The sequence below is a fragment of the Arachis duranensis genome, chromosome 6 (genome assembly GCF_000817695.3).
Source record: "Arachis duranensis cultivar V14167 chromosome 6, aradu.V14167.gnm2.J7QH, whole genome shotgun sequence".
Taxonomy (NCBI): Eukaryota; Viridiplantae; Streptophyta; class Magnoliopsida; order Fabales; family Fabaceae; genus Arachis; species Arachis duranensis.
The window spans coordinates 79,239,981-79,240,730 of NC_029777.3; positions in this window are offsets into that span (position 1 = coordinate 79,239,981).

Below are 750 nucleotides of genomic sequence, written 5' to 3' on the forward strand. Positions count from 1 at the left end.
AAAAGTGAATTTTAACTAAAAACTAATAAAAATATACTAAAAACTAACTAGATCATACTAAAAACATACTAAAAACAATGCCAAAAAGCGTATAAATTATCCGCTCATCACAACACCAAACTTAAATTGTTGCTTGTCCCCAAGCAACTGAAAATTAAAATAGGATAAAAAGAAGAGAATATACTATAGACTCCAAAATATCAAGGAAACTTGATGAGCGGGACTAGTAGCTTTTTGCTTCCGAACAGTTTTGGCATCTCACTTTATCCTCTGAAGTTCAGAATGATTGGCATCTATAGGAACTCAGAACTCAGATAGTGTTATTGATTCTCCTAGTTAAGTATAATGATTCTTGAACATAGCTAGTAGATGAGTCTTGGCTGTGGCCCAAAGCACTCTGGTTTCCAGTATTACCACCGGATACATACATGCCACAGACACATACTTGGGTGAACCTTTTCAGATTGTGACCCAGCTTTGCTAGAGTCCCCAATTAGAGGTGTCCAGGGTTCTTAAGCACACTCTTTTTGCCTTGATCACAACTTTATTTCTTTCTTTTTTTCTCTTTCTTTTCTTTCTTCTTTTTTTTCGTTTTTTTCACTGCTTTTTCTTGCTTCAAGAATCAATTTGATGATTTTTCAGATCCTCAATAACAGTTCTCCTTTTCAATCATTCTTTCAAGAGCCAACAATTTTAACATTCTTAAAACAACAAATTCAAAAGACATATGCACTGTTCAAGCATTCATTC